The sequence below is a fragment of the Balaenoptera physalus genome (genome assembly GCF_965194825.1).
Source record: "Balaenoptera physalus genome assembly, chromosome: 9".
In the NCBI taxonomy this organism is placed as follows: domain Eukaryota; kingdom Metazoa; phylum Chordata; class Mammalia; order Artiodactyla; family Balaenopteridae; genus Balaenoptera; species Balaenoptera physalus.
In genome coordinates this window covers 21157850-21173239 of record NC_138888.1, presented here as the reverse complement: position 1 = coordinate 21173239, position 15390 = coordinate 21157850, and the positions used below count along the sequence as shown (strand labels likewise).

At 37.8% G+C, this 15390-nt stretch overlaps 1 protein-coding gene across 1 annotated transcript in view; it reads right to left on the bottom strand.

Annotated features, from left to right (window-relative positions):
• PLAGL1 (PLAG1 like zinc finger 1) overlaps nt 1-15390 on the bottom strand; it is a 64913-nt gene that overhangs the window by 43156 nt on the left and 6367 nt on the right. Inside the window, exon 2 of the mRNA XM_082474794.1 lies at nt 2468-2509. The gene's annotated coding sequence lies outside the window, so the exon portion shown is untranslated. The remainder of the gene's footprint in view (nt 1-2467; nt 2510-15390) is intronic.

Genomic DNA, 15390 nt, shown 5'->3' with positions numbered 1-15390 from the left:
TCGAGCCCTGGTCTGGGAAGATCCCACATGCCGTGGAGCAACTGGGCCCGTGAGCCACAATTACTGAGCCTGCGCGTCTGGAGCCTGTGCTCCACAACACGAGGGGCCGCGATAATGAGAGGCCCGCACACCGCGATGAAGAGTGGCCCCCACTTGCCACAACTAGAGAAAGCCCTCGCACAGAAATGAAGACCCAACACAGCCATAAATAAATTAATTAATTAATTTAAAAAAAAAAAAGATAGCCTACAGACACCAGGCTTTAAAAAAAAAAAAAAAAAAAAAAGCACACTTCTGGAACTAAATTCTGATAGAACACTCTAAATCTTCAGTAACAAAATGGTATTAGGAATCATTTACTAAAAGTATCAATATCTACTCATTTTTATCAAAGAACTTCTAATCAAACAAGCACTGAAAAGAAAATGAAGTATATTCTTAGAAGACATTTCAAACCTAGTTTTTCTCCCAGTAATCCTTAGAAATATACAGATGATTGAGATTTTAGTTGCTGTTTTCACTTACCTATTTCTGTGGTCACGAGGCAACAGGAGAAGGTTGTATTAGGCAAAGTCAGTAACCGCTATACAATCCATTTTCCCTATCCCACTTTCCCATCTTTGTAAACAAAACACACAAAAATTATTACTCTCGTAGAGTTCATCTTCAAGTGAAAGGGAGACGGACAAGTAAAATATATCAGAAGGTGGTTAAAAAAATAAAGTACTGGGACTTCCCCGGTGGTGCAGTGGTTAAGAATCCACCTGCCAATGCAGGGGACACGGGTTCGAGCCCTGGTCTGGGAAGATCCCACATGTTGCGGAGCAACTAAGTTTGTGCACCACAACTACCGACCCTGCGCTCTAGAGCCCGCGAGCCACAACTACTGAGCCCACGTGCCACTACTGACGCCTGCGTGCCTAGAGCCCGTGCTCTGCCACGAGAAGCCACTGCAAGGAGAAGCCCGCACACCACAACGAAGAGTAGCCCCCACTCGCTGCAACTAGAGAAAGCCCGCACGCAGCAACAAAGACCCAACGCAGCCAAAAAAATAAATAAAAATAAATAAATTTATTTTAAAAATAATAAATAAAGTACTGTAGCGATAGGAAGTGCTGGGAGTGTAAGGCAGGGAGAAACAGTGGTAATTTGAAATAAGGTAGTCAGGGAAGGCCTGGATGCGGAGATGACAATTTTGCAAAGATTTAAAGGAGGTAAGGAAGCAAGTCATGTGGCTATTTGTGGGAACAGTAATTGCAAAACCCCAATGTAGGAACAAGAATATTGGTATGGCTAAAGCAGTGAGTGAGGGGGAGCAGTAAAAGGTTAGGTTAGATCAGAGGTAATGGGGGCCCATATCATGTACAAGTTGATAAGCCTCTGTGAAGAGAGGCACCGGAGTCACTGGAGCAGAAAAGTAACATGATCAGACTTAAGAGTTTAAATAATTTATCTGTCTGCCATTTGGAGAATGGGTTATAGGGGAGAAAGTGTAAAAGCAGGGAAACAAGTTAGGAGGCTATTTTAATAAAAAGATGAAGGCTTTGACCAGTATGGTAGTCGAATACATGGTGAAAAGCAGTCATCTTCTAGATATATTTAAGGCAGAGCTGACAGTATTTCCTGACAGCTGGGTGTATAGGGGATGACAGAAAGAAGAGAGGATGATGGTGCCACAGAGACTATCTGAGCAACTGGAAGAATGTAGTTGCCATTTACTGAGATGAGGAAGACTTAAGGAAGAAGAAAGTTTGGTTGGAGTGGAGAGGATTAGCCATTTATACTGTAAATGTTTTCAGTGATAGAGGGGATAATTCATTTCCCAGGTTCAAAATGTTTGTTCAAATCTATTTCAAATGTTTAGATTTCACTGAGTTAAAAAAACTACCATGAAACAGGAGATCTAAATTTTTCTTCAATATGCTACAAGTTACAGAACAGAAATATAGCTACTCCAGATGATAAGATGAGAATAAAGCTAAATTCTCCCAATCTGCAATTCTCCCTTCATTTCATCTCATTGCCAGATTTTCACAGATAAACGAAACAGAATTTGTTATACCTCATTAGTCAAACCATTCACATTACTGGCTTTCTCCCAGGATGTTGTGTCCCTCTTACCATCTGCCACAAGGATGTTCTAGGTGAAGACTGTGATGTCCAACAGGATGGATGTATGTGCCACCTCAGCTCCACAGATGGCACTTTGCTCCTGCTAATCATAACCCTGATAGGAAGTCACTCCAAAGAAACAGATGGCCCTAGCCCAAGATGTGTAATTCAAACTTTCTCAAAATAACTATCACCTAATGGCATGAGAAAAAGTGAGACTATCTTTAAAATAATATAAGAACCAAATAAAAAAAAGGTTTTGCTCTAATTTTTGTTCAGGTTCTCTAGAAAAACATTCTCATGTAATTAGAAAATATACAAGGTGAAGGATAAAGAAATTAAAATATCAACTTACAAAAGCCAATGATGACTATGTTGTCAATCAGGCGGGAAAAACCTAAAAACAAAAATAAAACTTATATATTAGTTTTATATAGTAGTTGTGTGTGCATTTTTAATTGTACCTTCACTGAGATAACTGCAGATTCACATGAAGTTTTAAGAGAGATCTTTAGTATCCTTTACTCAGTTTCCCCAGTGGTAATATTTCACAAAACTGAAGTGCAATATCACAATCAGTATATGTGTGTATATATATATCATATACATTATACAATATACTGGTCTTTTTAAAATAAATTTATTTATTTATTTATTTTTGGCTGCATTGGGTCTTTGCTGTTGCGTGCAGGCTTTCTCTAGTTGCAGCGAGCAGGGGCTACTCTTCATTGTGGTGTGCAGGCTTCTCATTGCAGTGGCTTCTCTTGTTGCAGAGCACAGGCTCTAGGCACACAGGCTTCAGAAGTTGCAGCATGTGGCCTTCAGCAGTTGTAGCACACAGGCTCAGCAGTTGTGGCTCACAGGCCCTAGAGCACAGGCTCAGCAGTCGTGGTGCACGGGCTTAGTTGCTCCGTGGCATATGGGATCTTCCCAGACCAGGCCTCGAACCCATGTCCCCTGCACTGGCAGGTGGATTCTTAGCCACTGCACCACCAGGGAAGCCCTATATTGGTCTTTTGAGATTTTTCCCAGTTTCATTTTGTGTGTTTATGTTTACTTCTATAGAATTTTATCACCTGCAGGCTCACAGATCCCCTGACAGCCAAGATACTGAACACCACAAGGATTCCTCATGTCATCCTTTCATAAGTACACCCACCTCCTTTCCCACAACCTCCTTCTGTCCCTAACCCCTTGTATATCTATTTTTAACACTAAAATAATAACATCCATTTGTGAACAATAAGTATCTTACTCACTGTGTGTTAAGAGTCTACTGTGTAGTTGAATGTCAAATCATGAATAAGGAATTCTATTTTTCTGCATTAAAGAGTAAGTTTCAGTTTAAGGAACAAATTCTCTGAAAAGATGTTTGTTCCTCGTTACCGTAACATAGACTACTCACTTCAAAAATCAAAAGGTAAAAGGTAAGCTAAAGTAGTGACTGAATTCATAGATTTCATATTTTTAATATTTATTTTAAAATATTTTATTTTTTAGAGCAGTTTTAGGTTCACAGTAAAAATGATGGGAAGGTGGTTTTTTTCGTTGTTGTTTGTTTTTTAAATTTATTTTGGCTGCGCCGGGTCTTAGTTGCAGCATGCAGGATCTTTAGTTGCAGTACGTGGACTTCCTAGTTGCAGCATGCATGCAGGATCTAGTTCCCCGACCAGGGATCGAACCCAGGCCCCCCGCATTGGGAGCACAGAGTCTTACACACTGGACCACCAGGGAAGTCCCAGGAAGGTGTTTTTAATTTCAAATTCCACTTGTTCATTGCTGGTATATAGGAAAGCAACCGACTTTTGTATAATGAACTTGTATCCTACAATGCTGCTGTAATTGCTTATTGGTTTTGCTACTGAGGTAAGGCTAGCCTCATTGAATGAGTTAAAAAGTATTCCCTCTGCTTCTATCCTTTGAAGGTGATTATAGAGAACCGGCATAATTTCTTCCTTAAATGTTTGGCAGAATTCACCAGTAAAACCATCTGGGCCTGGTGCTTTCTATTTTGGAAGGTAATTATTTACCTGAATTCTTGAATTGAGAAATCCTCTTCAATTGTCTATTTCTTCTTCTGTGTTTTAGCAGATTGTCTTTTAAAGAGTTGGTCCATTTCATCCAGGTTATCAAATTTGTGGGCACTGAGTAGTTCATTGTATTCCTTTATTATCCTTTTAATGTCCAAGGGATCCAAAGTGATGTCCCTTCATTTCTGATATGAGTAATTTGTATCCTCCCTCTTCTCTTCTCAGTTAGCCTCATTAGAGGCTTATCAATTTTATTGATCTCTTCAATAAAACCAATTTTTGTGTCCTTGCTTTTCTCTATTGATTTCCTATTCTCAATTTCATTGATTTCTGCTCTAATTCTTATTCTTTTCTTCTCCATATCTTAGATTTAGTTTGCTTTTTTTTATCTAGTTTCCTAAGATGGAAACATAGATTGATTCTTCCTTCCTAGCATATGCATTCAATGCTATACATTTCCTTCTAAGCACTGCTTTCTCTGTGTCCAACACATTTTGATAAGTTGTGTTTTCATTTTCATTTAGTTCAAAATATTTTTAAATTTCTCCTGGTTTTTTTTGACCTATGTATTATTTGTAAGTATGTTGTTTAATCTCCATGTATTTTGAGAATTTTCCAGTTGTCTTTCTATTATTGACTCTAATTCCATTGTGGTCTGAGAGCAGATATCATATGATTTCTATCCTTTTAACTTTGTTAAGATGTGTTTTATGGCCCAGAATGTGGTCTATCTCGATGAATGTTCCAAGTGAGTTTGAGAAGAATGCCAGTATGCTTGGGTTCAGGTAAGAACCCTCTTCAACGTTGCAGACTGCTGACTTCTCATCGTACTCTCACGTGTCAGGAAAAACAGCTGGCTAGTTCTCTGGCCTCTTCTCATAAAGGCACTAATCTCATTCATGAAGGCTCCACCCTCATGATCTAATTACCTCCTGAAGCCCCACCTTCAAATATCATCACATTTGGCATTAGTATTTCAACATATAAATTTTGTGTGGACATAAACATTCAGTCCATTGTAATGACCTTATATAGAGATAAAGATAATTTAGTCATTTCTGAACAACTTCACTCTCTACAAAATCTCACACCAATAATAGCATGAGCTGGGGGAAAAGTTGGGTAGACTACTCAAAACCTATACAATTTTGTAATCAGAGAGCTAACCAAATAATAACGGGTACCTTGACCTTAACTTGGACAGCCCCAGTAGGCAGCTCAGTGTAACTGGAGAGTGCCTCAGGTAATATCAAAAATGCTCAAAAACAAAAGAATGGAAAGGCTACTGCAAGAGAAATGGCGACAAAGGGTTCAGAGATGGGGTCTCACAGCTGGGGAGAGTGACTTCACTCTAACCCTGTCAACTCAGACTCAGTTGGGTTCCAGAGCCTGGACAACTCCAGAACATTCCCCCACTCTTATTAATTTCCCACTTTCTCTACTATCTTCCAAATGACCTCCCACTCCCCACACTTGTACATACATCTCTCTGCTAACATCCCTACTTAATGCTTCACTGAGAGAGAGAGAGAGAGAGGGAGAAAGAGAGAGAGAAAGAGAGAGAGAAAGAGAGAGAGAGAGAGAGAGAGAGCGTGTTACTGGATGGAGCATCTCATCTTCCCAATGCTAAACCTACAAATTTCTCTTCCTAGCACCAAAGGTCAACCCCACCTCGCCATCCAAAGTTTTCTCTCCATTATCATCCTCTCCCTTTCTACTAGAGGTACTTCTCCCCAACATACAATCATGCTCTGGTATTTCCCAACCTTTAATAAACAAAACCTTCAATGACCTCACATTGCCCTCCAGTTCCCACTATGTTTCCAGACTAACTTTCTCAGATTAACTTCACAGAAAAGAATTGAAAACAGATAATCCCCATTTTCTCACCTCCTATTCACTTTCCAACCCATTCCCTTGGCTCTTATCTCCACCACTCTATCAAAGGATCCTTATCAAGGTCATCAAAGCAATTCCTATTATCCTCCTTTAACAAATCAGGACACTGAAGCTCAAGAGAAATTATTAGGTTGAGATAGTAAAGATACATACCTTCCCTTGGAGATAAGCAAAAGCCTAGGGCTGCCCCAAAGCACTCTTTTCAGGATATTAAACTAAGGACTTTATCTTCCAGGGATCCCCACCTCCTTCCTTCCTTATGTCACCCTCCCTGTACTAAATCTCAAGATTTACTCCTTAAAATACCTCATTACTTTTCATTATTTTAACTGAGAAAAAGCCTTTGCTTGACCTATGAATATTTTCTGTGTAGGCCACTTGGTGTATATTATATTGATCACAACAACCTGAGAATAGGTGGGTTTATACCCTTTATACAAATAAGAAAATTTTGGCTCAGAAAGAAAAGAAACCTTCCTAATATCGGACGGTTATGAAGTAGTAGAGCTAACATTTGATCTGATCACCCAGATCCTGCTCCCCAGGCTGACTGCCCTTCATGATGGTTAGATCTCACAGTTTCTTAGTTGTTCCTATTACATGGTAACAGGGTAAGGGCATCACTCAGAGAGATGTGACATAGTCCCAATACCTCCATAAGGTCAGAAAACCTAGGATTGATATAAATTTGCTATGAGCAAACACATAAGAAACTGATTTATATATTATAATGAGGACTTTATAATAAAAATAGTAATTGTCAAGACATTCAACCCAACTTTGGTGATCAGGGCATTTTCCCTTTCTAGCTCTATCTAGGAAGCTAAATTAGTAAGCACGAGAATGGTATAGCTTTACGTGCTCATTCATATCTTATTCTCATTTTCTAGGCAACACAGATATTACACTTGCTCAGCACTGTCCTTAAACACAGGCAAGAGTGGTTCACAGCAAACCCTTCCCTCTACAGTGAAAAGTCCAAGTGTCTAAGGGGACATACTCACCCAGGCCCAGACTCCCGTCCTAGACTATGCTCCAGGATCCTGGAACCATGGAATTCTTGTTCAAAGAGCTTCAAGCCTGCCACCAGGGACTGCACAGTCCTTTCACCTAAACCTGTTACTTTTTAGGACAGATCATGCCACTCTATGTGCCACACTAGGCTCAAGAGGTGGCCAAGGGGTGGCTGTTTGTAGGGGTGTGGACATAACCAAATGTGTGCCCTTCATAGTGTAGAACTGGGCCAAGAATGTGAAGAAAAGAGAAGATGGGCCAGCTCTCCCTACACTGCCATGTTCTAAAGGTGCAGAAATCTCAAGACTAAGAATTCCACATTCAAACCTGGTTTTCCAGGTCATTTGAGATCAATCTGTCAAGGAATGATAGAATATATTTTTACAGTTAGTTTACTGTCTTAAAACTTTTAACTGTTTAGAGTCACAGTACCAGTCCTTCTGTTTATATTCCTGCTTGGACTTCTCTACCCACTTATAGTTAGGCAGGGCCATGTGACTAGCTCTGGGCTGCCAACAAACAGTTAATTACTGGCACAAGACCATTTAATATTATCTTTCCCTACCATGTAAATCGAGAAGACCAAGTATTTCAGAAAGCATACAGCTCAAGATGGTGATGCATCACAGGCCTAAGTCTGACAGTGTGGATGAAGTAGAGTCTCCCACAGATCCACAATGGATGTTTAGTGTGAACAAGAAAATAAACTGTTCTTCTGTGAAGCCACTGAGGTTTGGGGATGGCTCATTAGCACAGGTAACTTTAGCCCATCCTGACTATATAGAAATTGGTACCAGAAGTAGGATGCCTCTCTAGCAAAAACCTAAAACACATGGCCATGGTTTTGTGGTCAGGAAGCAGTGAGAAAAATTATCTTAAGAGCTGGAAAGATAGTGGCGTATTTTATACAGTGGTATATTTGGTAAAGCATTTGCTTCTGGTGCCTTGGGAGGCAGATCACCTACCTAATGAAACTGCAGCCCTAGAAGGGGTAACAAAACAAAACACTGGAAGAGTGCACTGGTTATTGGCTGCATTTGGCAAGGTATTCAAGAAAGAGATGAGCTCAAAAAAGGACTATCCAGTTTTCAAGAAGTGGAGGAATGGAGGATCAAACATTTCAGATTTGCAGTATTAAAAGAACTAACTACTTCTCAACTCCCATACTAACAGTTTAAAGACTTCGAAGGTCATAAGCCTAGGAAAATCTTTTTTTTTTTAATTAAACTGCCTCAGGTCAATGATAGATAATGTATCCACTAAGTCATTTATATGGATAAAATGACTGAGGAAGAAGATGATATTAAGGGTCAAGATTTCCAAAAGAAGCAAGCCAGTCCCAAAATAACTTTCTTTGGGTCAAGAAAGAGAGCTACAGGAATCCAGGCCTCTTAAAACAATGAACAAGAAGGTAGAATCAGGCCCTAATTAAGAAATATTTGTTCCCCTACATGTCATGATACCTGTCATGAGGGATTTCAAAATTGCTATGGACCAGTGACTCCAATGTGTCTTCCAGGTTTCCCTTTTCCAATCTACTTTGGATATGTGGCATGGGCAAACAATAAACTAATACTTTTCATTGTGTTAAACCATTGAGCTTTTGGAGTCATTTGTGCTATAGCATAACCTAGCCTCTCCTGAGTGATACACAAGGCTCCTTAGTGTAATCCAAACAAGGTAAGTTAGTTAAATGATTTTAATGGACAGTGGTATCAAATGCTGCCAATCAAAGGAACCAACTTTACCATACTCTACATCTCAATATAGATGTTGAGGGCCCCAACAGTCTTTTCTGTCATCAAATCTTTCTCACTTGGTCATGTTAAAAATGCCACCAAATCTCTTGTGGAAAAAAACGTATCCAGTAGATACATGCTTTCTTTAATTATGTAAAGAGCATTTATAAGCTATAGCTATCAAATCCTGTTCTTCCTCCTGATCTAAAAAGAGATTGTGCCTTTTAAAGTAGATTTCTGCTCATATCAAATTCCTTCTATTATGTTGATTTTTTACTAGTTCTAGGATGCCTCACTATTGCCACTATATACTGCCTGTGTTTTTACCACAGTCACCTGCTTTTAACAGATTTATGATCTCCTTTTCATTTGGAAAACTTTTCTATTTACTTCACTTCATTTCCCACTTAAAAACGGGGATCTGAAAGTGACAGTTCAGGAGGAACCATTATACATCAGTCCATGCAACAAAAAGGGAGGTCAGACACTGCCTTTACTAGAATTAGCTCTACGTTAGCTGTTCCTAAATCTTCCACAAAGATTTTATGTAGTCTTGGATCCTATTTGGCCAGTGAAGTCTGACATTTCCAATTTAAAAACAACACATATGTAATTCAGGTAATTCCATATCTTCCCAGGCAAGATATGGAAAAGACTACATCACTTTCTCTACCTGTCAAAACAATTACAGGAAATAGGGATGCTGGCTTCTAAACAGCTGAGAGCTTCCAACATAAGATTCATGGAATAAACATGGACTTCAACATATACAACCTTTGATCAATCTTCTTCAAAATCTTGGAACCTCATGGACCAACAAGTTTCTTCTTCCTCTTTCTTATTTTAACTGAAGCAAGCATAAGAGGGGGCAGGGAATTTAGGTGATTATATTTTGAATTGCCAACCTAATAGAGGAAATCAAACGTTCCTTCTTTTACACACACACAGAGATACCATCTACTCTAATTTTTAAAAATCTGAGTAACATGTTTATGCTTTAAAACTAGAATGCTTTCCATCATCTACTCCTCCGACATTGTGGGGAAAAAAACTGGGATTAACTGAAACAGGTAAGTCACTACAAAACAAAACAAAAATTCCTAAAGTGTACTGGCGAAATTTATAATCTACAACATCCAAAGACGGATCTGTATTATCTTAATAATCCCAGAAAGGTATCAGAAAAATCAACAATTTTCCTATATACTGTAGATTTTTTAAACGTCACGGTGAATGATGTTCTACATCACATCCTCTCAGAATATGAACATCTTTCCCCAGATGTTTAAAAACAATTTTCTAGATTGCAGTTTTAAACATCTCTTTGATGTGACATGGTATTATCCCTAAAACATATGACACTGACTTCATGCTTCACAGAAGTACAGATAGATTTAACACAACAGCTCTACTTCACACAAGCTCTCAAAATCTCAAGCAGGAGCTAAACTAAACTAATTGCATTATGAAAACTCCGGTTATTCTTATGAAATATATGGCAGAGAGTGAAAGCAGCATGAACACTAAAACAGCTTATATTCAGTCCCAATATTTTACTGCTGCATGCATTTCTAGAAAACCCATTGTTATGGACTGAATTGTGCCCCCCAATATTCATATGTTGAAGCCCCCAATGTGACTGTATTTGAAGATAGAGCCTTTAGAAAGATAATTAAGGTTAAATGAGGTTGAGGAGGAAGCCTTAATCCTCTAGCACTGGTGACCTTAGTAGAAGACAAAGAGACACCAGAGACCACTCTTTCTCCATGCACACACCCAGTGCATAGAGGAAAGGCCGTGTGAAGACACAGCAAGAAGGCAGCCACCTGCAAGTCAGGAAGAGAGCCTCATCAGAAACCAAATTTGCTAGCACCTTGATCTTGGACTTCCAGACTCCAGAACTGTGAGTACATTTCTGTTGTTTAAGCCACCCAACCTGTGGTATTTTGTTATGGCAGCCCAAGCAAACTAATACATCTACCCTTCTAGGATATTTCAGAGTATTTTCCCCCAGGAATGAAAAAAGGAAGGACACTTAACACTGGGTGGGTCCAAGCCTTAATTATCAAACAGAGACCTTTCGTTTCAAGGTCTAGCAATACTAAATATTTCCTATGAAATGAAAAATCTGCATCTACTAACTGCATTAGTGGTAACCAACAGTAAAATTACCTGGAATCTAGACCTCCAGTCTCTTTTCCAAAATATAAAGGATGAGAGATGTTTAGGAGCTAACCAAGACCAAAAGATGTTTCATTTGGTCTCCCTCCCACCATAGTCCACTCTATTGTAAGACCTGGGGAGCCACATCTTTCTTTAGATTTTCTTGATTTAGAATTTCATTACCTCCCAACTGCTATGATGGCAACAGTGCCATATAAAGAAGAAACACTGGTAATTTGAGAGGAACTTTAACAAGAGCCGAACATTTGTCTCACTAAGAAGCAGCTAACCCCGTCACTACTTGGTACTCTTCCTGTTAAGTAGATCTGGGAAAGTCTTCTATCACAGGCCTATATGTATGATTATGAGGCTGCCATTAGAGGTAGCTGAGAGTTAATCAAATATCAAGCACTTACAAAGTGCATACAAATAGAAGCTATGGCAACGACAGCCAATTCTCCCTGATATCCATTCTTCCCTTATTCCTTTGTAATATAATCTCTGAATTTTAAAAGGGCAGCTATACTGAAAAAAAGTGAACCTTGACCCTTATCTCACATCATAACAAAAATGTGAGATAGATCATAGAATGGATCACAGACCTAAATGTGAATGGAAAATGAATACCTTCATGACTGTGGAATAGACAAAGATTTCTAAAGCAGGATACAAAACACTGTAACTATTTAAAAAATTGATAAACTGGATTTGATTAAGAACTGTTCCTGAAAAAACATCACTAAAAGAGAAAACAGAAAAGTCAGACTGAGAAGCTATTTGCAATATACACATCCAACAAAGGACATTTTCCAGAATACAAAGAATTCCTACAAATCAATAAGATGACAAACAACCCAATAAAAATGTGTGAAAGACTTAAACAAGTACTGCTCCAAAAAATATATCTATTTTTACCTTATCAAATTAGCCAAGATACATGTGAAAAGGTGCTCAACATTATTAATAATGAAGGAAATGCAAATGAAAACCATGAGACAGCATCTCACATCCACCAGAGGGCTTAATATGAAAAATAATAATATCAAGTGCTGGTGAAAATGTGGAACTACAGTTGTAACTCTCACTGCTACCAGGAGTGTCCATTTATTCATTCACTGTTGGTAAACTGTTCGGCAGAACTCACTAAAACTAAATATACGGCTGTTCTGTGACTTAATTCTAGTCTTACATATGTTCCCAAGTGAAATACTACAAATGTCCACCAAAACATCTGTGTATGACTATTCATAGCAGCTTTATTTATAATAGCCAAAATCAGAACACACCCACACATCTATTAACAGAATGAATAAACAAATTGTGGTATATTGATAGAATGGAATGCTAATCAGAAAAAAATATATATGAGAAAGAAAGAATAAACTATACATGCATCAACATGGATAAATTTCAAAAAAAATTATGCTGAATGAAAGAAGTCAGACACGAAGAAGTACATACTACTTGGTTACCCTTAAAGTTCAAGAATAGACAAAACTAATCTAGAGTGATGGAAATCAAAAGAGTTACTTCTGGGGAGGTACTGGCTAGGGGGTGCATGAGAGAATTTGCTTTTTCTGGATGGATGTAATATTGTCTATCTTCATGCAGTAATTATACAGGCAATATGTTTTTAGAAAAATCATCAAGCCGTTTATTTAAGATTGGCACACTTTATATGCTCTCCCCACACCCATGTATTTTACATCTCAATAGAAAAAGTACTTCACAAAAGACAAGCAGACTATTTTTACGTAGTGAAAGTTATTAGGCAAATGCAAAATATTCTTCTTCAAAATAAAACAAATTGTGCTTAAGTTTCTATTTCACTTACCCCCAAAATAAGCTAAAATTAGATGATCAAACCTTATTCATTAGTATCAATGAAAACTTGGAAGGAAAATCCAAAGAAAATAGGAGTACATCAGTTAGTCCACAGCAATTAACTTAGTCAATGAAACGACGACTCCAAGTAGCATATTGGTAATGTAAGTGAAGCAATTTCAATGTGTTTTACCAAAAATACGTCTGTTTAATAATTTTATTTAACTATTTATTTTTAGTACCAAGGTGGGATGACATACAAGAAATCGCAAGAGCTTTTGAATCAGACAGACCAGTTTTGTCACTTACTAACTACACTGGTGTTGGGCAAGTTTCTTAATCTCTTTGATACTGAGTTTCTTCACAATTTAAAAGAGAGACAATAACACTCTGCAAAATTGTAGCTCGATTATAGTAGGTATTTAAGAGTGGTAGCTATTTAGCAATAGCTCTTTGTATGCAAAGTATCATGGCAAGCACTGGAACCCCATCTCTAAGAACCTGATCAACTGGAAGTGACATTTAGATATAAAGATTGGTGATGAAGGAAAGAGTTTAACAAGGGCTATAGATTACAAATTACAGGGTTCCTATCTAGCTAGTAGGATTGTGGAGTGAGTATTCTCTGAACAGAGCCTAGAAGATTTTTGGGAAATTCACTTAAGACAGAGGAAATGGCATGAAAAAGCATAGCCTGCCAAGAGCATTTCCTGGCAAGAAAAAGCATAGCCTCAAAAACAGTGCACTGACTTCAGGTTCTAATGAGTAGTTAAGACCACTTGTGCCACTGGACTAATTCTGAGGAGTAAGACTATAAGGCTAGTAAAGCCACTTGGGACTAGATAGAAAAATGACCACTGTCAGGTTAAGAAGTCAAGGACCTGTTTTCTCAAATCTTGGGATGTCACTGAAGGATTCTTTCCAGGGAAATGACCCCAGTGGTCATTACACATGATAGGAAGGGAAGGAAAACCTCAATATGGGTGGAAATAGCATAGAATGATAAGGACCTAATCCAAGATGCTGAGAGGAGTGGAAAAAACAAAGATATTAGAATTCAATTTTATCAACTTCTTAAAAAGTAACAGAAATTGAGTTTCCCTGAATGATTCAAGTAGGCCTAACTTCAACTTTTAAAATGATTTTGACTGTCCCATAAGCTCCCCCAAGAGCAAAAAACGTATCCCAAACTAGAAAAACACATTGTCTAGCACACTGAAAGTGCTCAATACATACTGTTGGCAAATGAATCTTTTTAAATATTCCAAATATTGAAACCTCTACGATAATACAATGTTCAAGGTAAAACATGTAGAAAAGTTAAAAATCATTTTTCCTTCCTGCTGAGTGGCCATTTTTCACAATATATGCCAAGTTTTGAATGTGCTCAATTTAATATTTAAAAAGATTCATTTGCAAAAGCTATCTCTATCTCTAGCTTTACCAAAAGAGTCAGATAGAAATCGTTCTAGAAAGTTAGGAATGTTGCCACCTCAGTTGCTAAGCTCTTGTGTAATTTATATATATATATTTTTAGGAATCTATCATTCATTGTGTCCTTTGTTGTGGCAAAAGAACACCTGCTGTATGACTCATGAATATTACATGAAAAAAATTAAAGGGTAAATTAAATCCAGGTCATATATGTAAGCTTCATCCAAGAGTACAAGATGATTTCATAATAAGATAACCTGTATAATTATTAAAATAATTAAAATTAAAATAACTTACCACATTAAGAAATAAAGAAAAAAATGAGTACTTCCTAGGCACTAAGCACAATTCTTAGTCTTTTCTACATATTAGTTCTTTTAATCCTCTCAGCAACCTTCTATGGTAGATACTTGTTATCTGCATTTTATAGATGAGAAATTTGAAATATAGGGAAGTTAAGTAATTGTCCAATATTACACTGTAGCAAGGAAGGGGCAGAACTAGGAACTGAACTCAGGCAGTCTGGTTCCCGAGTCAGAATTCCAGTTAATAAACATAGAAAGAATAAAAGAAATGGAAATCACCACTAGAATACCACAATAATAACTGCTACAGGCAAGGTCAGTTGAATGCTAAAATTAGTGAGCAAAACTTTAAGGAGAAACAGGACATTTGCACAACCTCAAAATAAATCCCTCAAAATATTTATTAACTATTACGGTAGTTTTAATATATACTCACAAATCATTTGATATTTTTCCCTCTCCTTCCCTTGAATGTGTACTTGCTTCTAATAAACAGTGTGTGAAAAATGAAAAACAGAATGGTTACAATGGATAAGTCTGGCCGACACTACCTAAACTGTGTAATCAAGGTTAATGTGTTGATATGGATATCATGTGCCCCCAGATATGATGCAATGACACAACATCTCTGTGGTATTCTTCCTTCAAAGTCCATAACCTGAGTCTAATTGTGAGAAAACATCAGACAAACCCAAATTGAGGGACACTGTACAAAATACATGGCCATTACTCTTCAAAAGTGGCAAGGTATCGAAAAACAAGAAAAGACTTAAAAACTGTCACGGATTAGAGTAGATTACGTGACAACGAAATGTAATGTGGTATATGGATTATGTCCTGGAACAGAAAAAGAACAGTGGTGGGAAAACT